We start from the raw sequence: 7,418 nt of genomic DNA, 5'->3' as shown, positions 1-7,418 counted from the left end.
ATTGGAGTATCTAGGTGACATTAGAGTTTTGGTTGATGTGTGTCTTAAGGTATTATTTTAGTACGAACTCTAGGGCTGTTTGTGACACTTATAAGAATAGCCCAATAGATCGATCAGAAAGAATAACTTTGAGGTGGTTTCGTACCCTATAATAATCCCTTCGTTTGTTCTCCGCTATTAGTGACTTTGGAGTGACTCTTTGTTGCACGTTGAGGAATTGTTATATGATCCAATTATGTTATCATTGTTGAGAGAACTGGCACTAGCGAAAGTATGAACCCTAGGCCTTGTTTTGAAGCATTGCAATACCGTTTTTGCTCATGTTTGTTACTAGTTACCTTTCTATTTTTATATTTTCAGATTACAAAAATCTATATCTACCATCCATATTGCACTTGTATCACCATCTCTTCGCCGAACTAGTGCACCTATATACAATTTACCATTGTATTGGGTGTGTTGGGGACACAAGAGGCTCTTTGTTATTTGGTTGCAGGGTTGTTTGAGAGAGACCATCTTCATCTTACGCCTCCCACAGATTGATAAATCTTAGGTCATCCACTTAAGGGAAATTTGCTACTGTCCTACAAAACTCTACGCTTGGAGGCCCAACACGAGTCTACAAGAAGAAGGTTGCGTAGTAGACATCAGCAGCGCACGCTTGAGTCCGACCGCACCTGGATCGCCTTCTATCATCTACAAGGCGCCGCCCAAACGTGGTATTACGCCCTCGAGCAGGACGAAGGCGGCAGTGCCACCATGGGAGCGTTTCCGCGATCTGTGCCTCTTGCGCTTCGGTCCGCCTATACGCGGGAGCCGTCTGGCGGAGCTTGGGCGCCTTTCGTTCCTCACCACAGTGCAAGACTTCGCCGACTGCTTCCAGGCACTGGCATGCCACGCCCCCGGCATTTCGGCTCGTCAGCGGGCTGAGCTCTTCGTCAGCGGCCTACTGGACCACATCCGCGTGGACGTGGAGATGCGCGGGCCACAAGACCTCCAGACGGCCATGTACTAAGCCCGTGCGTTCGAGCGCCGCGCGGTGGCCATCCAGCAGGCGTCACCGCCCCGGGCCGCTGGGTCGCCACCCTGGCCGGAAGTTTCCGCGCAGGGTCGGCCTGCTCAAGCTTCCGCGGCGCCCCTCGCCGCAACCGCGGTGCGCCCGTTCCACCGGCTCACCCCGGCCGAGCAACTCGAGCGTCGCCGCCAAGGGTTGTGCTTCAACTGCGATGAGCCCTACGTGCCCGGCCACGTCTGCCCGCGACTCTTCTACCTGGAGGCTGCGGACTACATTGAGGAGGACACCGCCGCCGCCGGGCTCGGTGACCTGCCTGCCCCAGTTGACGCGGAGGTGTTTGGCGCCCGTTGATCACCTCGCGGAGTTCCGCAAGCGATCCCCGCCTTCCAGCTCGAGAACGAGCTGTTTGTGCAGGCGGGGAGAGATGTTATGACCGGCATATACTACAGCCCAGGCAGTTAGGGGCCTGGCCCAGTTATCTTATCGTTATTAGGGGCTTATCCCAGTTATCATATTTGGAGATTATATAAACTCATGTAAGGACTCGTTTGAAATTAAGCAGAAGCAATCATATTTGCTCGGCTTCCTGAAGGGAGCCGGGAGACCTAACCCTAGCCGCCGCCTTGCCCTCTCTCTCACGCGACGGCGCCCCAGCGCCGGCGACTTCGCCTTCCTCCACGCCAAGTCCCCTTCCACCCCTACAACCTACGAGCTAGACCCGGTAGGAACCCAGCTCCTAGCAGTATGTATGTATGCAAAGGTTTTAAAAGCGGATCCGTGCCTTGCCACACCGTTCTTCTTTATAGGACATAGTTCTTCAGCTTATTGTTGGTCTCTATCTTTGTTGGGCATTTTTTGGGTGGTATTGGTCTTGTTGAGCTAAGCGCATTATTCTATTCGCAAAAAAAAAGAGCTAAGCGCATTATTCTCTCACTTGGTACTTCTGTTTATTTTCTACATGAAATTTGGTGGACGAGTGGCAGCACGAATCCATCAGAATTTTCTAGACTGTAATGCTCCCTTTCCGGGTTAATTTTCTCTTTCCCATATAATTCAAATCACTCGTTCAAACTCTGGACGTAAATGCTATTGCTAATAGTAGGACACAATACTTAAACATCGGAGATGAATCCGACGACCAATAACCTCCTAACCAGCATTTGTATTTTGCCATCAATTTTTGGAAACTTGTCTCTGAAAGGAGAAACATAATCTTGCTTGATTTACATGCCGGGGCCACTATTAATGAGGGTACATACAATGGAAACATATTAAATCATTCCAATTTTATGATTAATGATGAGTTATAGCAACGGATCCCTCCTCTCTTAGTTTCTCTCTATGCTGGGCGCTGGCAAGATACGATTGTAGGACAAATATTTCTCGTCGATCGACGTCCAAAGTGATCTAGTGCTCTATCGGGATTGGGGTATGGACAAGTACACGATTCGCATCCTTGCAGCAGCCCTACTGTCTCTACATCTCGTATGCTTTGCTACGGTTGCTCAGTGTAAGCACAACAATCAGGTTTAAATTTTCACTTCTCCTGAAAGTATGTAGTATAACTAGTGAAGGCCTTTTTCTTTTGTTTCTTGTCTAATCTCTTGCGTGATTATCTATTCTACTCTAAGATGGTTGCAGAACAATTTTTGGTTTCATATTCTACAGGCCGAATCATTGCTGACACAGGTAGCGAGAAGATCAAAGCAGAGCTATGCGTACATGTAACTCATGATCAATGCACCCCTGGTGGAGAATGCTTCTGTTGTTTGGTAAATGTTTTCTGCTACACAACGATGGATGAGTGCGAAGAAGATTGCAAAAAATCATCGTCTAGAGAAAACATACTACTGGCAATGTCATCCCCTTCTCCTTTACCCACTCCCTAATTTTTCAGCCTAGTCAAATTGGTTTACATTTTACTTGTCCCAAGAAATAACTAGAACATGAGTGTCGCGTTGCCGCGACCGTCAGTCTACTCAACCTTATTGCGGAGACAACCAGTAACCCCTATTACCTTTGGGGCACTCATGGGTATTTTAGTATTTTAGTAGCTACATAAACATTGTGTTAGAGTATATAGGCATATTTTTGTATATGATAGACTATGATTTGTAATCATCTCCTGCCTTATCTCTAGAAGAGGCTTCTTGCCCTCTAAGCCTTGTACTCTATATAACCCGCCCGAGAGGCTCTTACAACATCCATCATATTCCGCAACAATCTCCCTCTCCCTTCTAACATGGTATCAGCCTAATCGATCCAACCCTAGCCGTCGCCTGCCGCTTCCGCTCCGCGCCGCCTCCGGGGCGGTCGGTCTCCATGATCGCCGCTGGGGGCCGCGCCGCCCGTACCTAGAGTTTGTCCGCCGATCGCGTTGATCGGCTGCCCTAGTCTTTTTCCTGATCAGTTGATTGAGGTTTTTCTCTCTCGCCGATCGGTTGATCGGTGTTATTTTTCTTTGGTTTTTCAATCTATGATCGGTTTACGTCGCTCGCCGCCACTCGTCATCTGCATCGCGTCTTTACTTCGGCATCGGACCTAAGATCAGTTGCTGCACGGCACTCCGGCTTGACATATGCAGCGGCGTCCACGCGTACTGATGCGGCAGCTCCTTGCACCGTCCTACACCGGCTCGTCGTCCTACGCACGGGCGTGGGACTGCTGCGCGGTGTGGTGATCTGCGCGCGCCCGACCATAGGGCTACGTTTATCCACACCAATGCATCGTGTGTCCCGTGTGCGGGGCTTGATCCTTGTGCAGCACGGCTGTGCTTTGGTCCGTGCATGCATCGCATCACGCCAGTGCCCGTCCGGTCGTGCTACTCCGCCGACCAGCGACTTCATCGACCCGCCAGCAATCGACTTGATCACTCGAAAGCACGCGATCCACTCCGTCTTCGTCGTGCGTTCGGTCTGATCAACCGCATGTGCGCATATTGTCATCGAGTTCAGCGCGTTCCTACACTGATCAATCAACGAGCTGCCGCTGCGTGGTTATTCTCCCGGCTGCACCGACCCGCGTCACCGCTGCATCGCCCTTTCGGGTTATAGTGCTGCGGCCCGCGGTCCATCGCCGCCCCGAGGCCGTCCGCTTCAGGTCGTCTCCGTGGCTGCACCAACCCTCGCGCTGCCGCTGCGTCGCCCCGTCGGGCTGTAGCGAGCATGGCACGCGGTCCACGCCGCCAACCCGAGGCCCTCCCCACGGCTGCACCGACCCGCACTCCTCCGCTGCCAGCGGCGAAGCCACGTTTTGGCTGCGAAGTCGCTTCACTACACTGGAATTTAGCAAGTCAAGAGTAAAGACTGCTATGTGTGCGTACACCACCGCTGAACAAGCAAATTCTAAAAACTGAATACAAAGGCCCACTTGTCATATGTTTGGGCCTTTGGGGTAACATTAGGCTGGGAAAAAGAAAGAAAGCAATCCTACTAATTTCCTTGATCGGTTGATCCCTGAAATCCCGTGATTTCTCCTTCTACAGTTCAAACTTCTCCACCTTTTCAGTTTTCTGCTTCCCGTGTAAAAGCCTCTCCAAAATACCACTAAAATTTAGATGCAATCTTCGAACTGCACGTCGATCTCCAGCGACTGCGATGCGATGCACTGTTCATCGTCAGTTCGCCTCCGGCGAGCCGCGGGCGACGTGATGCCCATGGCACGATGATATCAAATCCAACACCAAGACATGCCCTTCTCCTTTCATTTGTAAGTCCTATCTTCCTTCTCTTCCTAATTTCTTCTCTCACGACCAATATTAGAAATTAAGAGGTTGTTCTTTATTAAGAATTTGATATGTCGTTTTCAGTAATACCAATTTTCCTCTAGTATATTGGTGAAGCTATCAGTGATTTTGCCGGCTGCGATGGTGACAGTTGGGATAACATTTTCCGCATAATAAAATATACCTAATATGATTTGTGGAATAAATGGGGCAATGATTTCTTGTATCATTGTCTTATCATACTTATGTTGAAACCAATGTAATCCAATCTATTAGCACAATGCTATTATGCATACCTATCAAAATATGCAGAAGCGCAAAGGATTGTTACCAAAAATATGTTTGTAAAAACGTATGCTCTTTTTACTTCTTTTTTTTAAATCTTGACATCACAAGGTTTGAATCCTCGCACCGCCACTGTCCGCTGCGTCGCCCCTTCGGGCTGTAGCGTTGCGGCCCGCGGTCCCTTCCGCCGTCCCGAGGTCTTCCCGCCGTCACCCCGACCTGCCCGCCGCCGCTACGTCGCCCCTTCGGGCCGTAGCGCGACAGCCCGCGGTCCACTCCGCCGTCACCGCGCGTCGACCTCTCGTGGTATGCGCCGCGCCGCCTTCCCTGGCGCGGGAACGCCACCGTCCGCGCCAGTCTTCGTCACGCTATCGGGTTCCTCGCCTACTTCGAGCATCGCTGCAGCGATCCTAACCTAGCCTCCGCCGCCGCCGCTCTTCTTTGGCCGCCGCCGCCGCTACCCCCGTAGCCGCCGCTACCGCCCGTCCACCTTCTTCGTCTTCGTCCAGCACATGCCCGTTGCCAGCGTCGTTGTCATCTACCCCGACCACTTCGTCCACTCCGACAACCGCGGGCGACATCGGCCCGCGCCGCTTGGCGCCGCAATCGTCGTCGAGTCCTTCTCTGTTGGCCTCTCTGACTTCTCCGACATGGCGTATAGCTCGTGCAGGTCCCTCGTCTACGCATGCCCGGTACTGGCAACACCGATGCGTGCCTTCGTCCACGACGTGTCCCCGGGCCTGGCAAGCCTGGAGCGGCGCTTCGTCAACTTCGTCTTCGTCCGTCTACACATGCCCGGTGCTGGCAATACCGACGTGTGCCTTCATCTACGACATGTCCCCGGGTTTGGCAAACCCGGCGCCTCGTCAACATCGTCTTCTTTCTGGCGCACCACTACTTCGACACCACTACGCCCATGACTGACACGGCGCCTCCTTGCGCCCGCGGCTCCACGACGACTACCTCGAAACCGGCTACCCCGACTCGACATCGACCACGATGTTCTTCGCACGGCTACCTCAACCACGACTACACCACCCTACGCTCTCGGCTACCTCGACATCGACACAAAGGGCTATCATCCGCTTGAGCAACTCGTCGGCTTCCTCTTCAGTCAACGCGTCCGCGACGCGACACCGTCCACGACGCTACCGCTATGACTGCGGGGGGGATGCCAGCCTGTCGGCTGCTATTGTCTGCAGTCTGACCGTCCGCGACGCTCCTGTTGTCTACGCCGCTACCGCTACGACTACGGGGGGATGCCAGCCTGTCGGCTGCTATTGTCTGCAGTCTGACCGTCTGCGACGCTCCTGTTGTCTGCGCCGCTACCGCTACGACTGCGGGGGGATGTTAGAGTATATAGGCATATCTTTGTATATGGTAGACTATGATTTGTAATCATCTCCTGCCTTATCTCTAGGAGAGGCTTCTTGCCCTCCAAGCCTTGTACTCTATATAAACCGCCCGAGAGGCTCAATACAACATCCATCATATTCCTAAACAATCTCCCTCTCCCTTCTAACACATTGGAAAATCTTGTGTCTACATAAACATTGGAAAATCTTGTGTCTATATTATGAGGCCCTACTCACCAAAATCTATGAGGCCCTGAATCAAGCATTAAACAAAAAGTCCAAGTTGAAATAAAAATCAGAGATAGCGAAAGCATAGCTTCTGTCCAAACTTTCTTGAATGAAACTATTCATACTGAAATGAAGGCAGTGCGGTACCAAACGAAAATCTTATTCAAGATTAAAGGACAAAATGGGTGGGAGACTAATCTAATTAAACATCTTAACTAGGTAATTTCAGGATTCAATATTCACAAACAGTAATACCCTGCTTACCTTTGTAACATGGCAAGGGTCAATAGGCCAAAAGCAACAGCCACTGTAGCAGAACCACACATTAGTATATATGGCATCAACTATAATTAACATTAACTTGATAAAAAGGGCACCTTATAGACAAATTTAATCTCCTAAAGAAGATCATTCGTTCATGTTTGCGGGGGCGCCTCTAACTCGATTAACATTTATCAACAACCCAAGAAGCCAATACTTTCCGCAAGTACGACTTTATCAACTGTGATTCTAACCTCCAGATTTATGGTATGCATGTAACAACTTCAATCCTATACATGGAACCCAGGATTTACCTTCTACTATATGCCATCTCAACTGATCGAAACGGGAGACAAATAAATTCAGGGAAGAAAGATCAATAAAATGCAGCTAACCCCTGTCAATCAAAGAAAAACTGTGAAAGTTGGTCGATGCACACAGGCCGTGTGTTCCCTTTTAATTCCCCGGAAGTCTCATTTCACAGTTGATTAATAGTGAGGATTAACACCAGCATTATCATCATAGTCAACGGCAATGGTAGGGGAGCAAG

This window comes from Triticum aestivum, chromosome 3D (assembly GCF_018294505.1).
Source record: "Triticum aestivum cultivar Chinese Spring chromosome 3D, IWGSC CS RefSeq v2.1, whole genome shotgun sequence".
Lineage (NCBI taxonomy): Eukaryota > Viridiplantae > Streptophyta > Magnoliopsida > Poales > Poaceae > Triticum > Triticum aestivum.
This window is presented reverse-complemented; position numbering follows the sequence as displayed.